Here is a 642-nt window from a genome sequence, read left to right as displayed (position 1 = left end):
ATCATTTGTTGCCTGTTGTCCTGACTCTGGCTGGGATGGAGTCAGTTTTCCTCACAGGTGTGCAACATCTGCAGCAGCACTGGGAGAAGGAGATTTAGTGAAGTCAATCATCTTTTCCTCAGGAACCGGCTGGGCATCGATCTGCCCGTGTAAGGCGCGGAGTGACTGCACCAGCACCGCTCGTCCCGTTTCCCTTCGTTCTCCTCCCCGTTCCTCACTCATTAAACGACGATACAGGGGTTTCCCTGCGACTCCTCTCGCCCTCCCCGAGTGAGGCTGCCAGCCGCGGGGGAGCGGCGCACGATCACCACCACTCTCAGCCGCGCCGTTACCGGCCGCGCCTTCGAGCCTTCGCCCAGCGGAGGGCCCCGCCCCGCCGGCACGTGCGGGCTGCGCGCGCCGCGCCTAACGGTACCGCTGAGCCGCGCCCCCGCCGGGCCGCCCCGGGAACCGGCGGCCGGTCTCACCCTGCGCTTGCGCGGGGGACAGAAGCGGGGGCTGCGGGCCCGCTGCGGGAGGGCGAGGGTCGACGCTCACCCCCCGTTCCCCCCTCCGCCGTGCGGTGGGCGGTGCGCGGGCGGTGCAGGGGCGCGTGACGCACCCCATGTGTGGCTCCCGCCCCGCCGGCCCCCCGCCTGCCCG

This window comes from Pezoporus flaviventris, unplaced genomic scaffold (assembly GCF_033815535.1).
Source record: "Pezoporus flaviventris isolate CSIRO_AGI_PZ_B2104156 unplaced genomic scaffold, CSIRO_AGI_Pfla_v1 ptg000007l, whole genome shotgun sequence".
Classification (NCBI taxonomy): domain Eukaryota; kingdom Metazoa; phylum Chordata; class Aves; order Psittaciformes; family Psittacidae; genus Pezoporus; species Pezoporus flaviventris.
Note: the sequence above shows the minus strand (reverse complement) of the source record.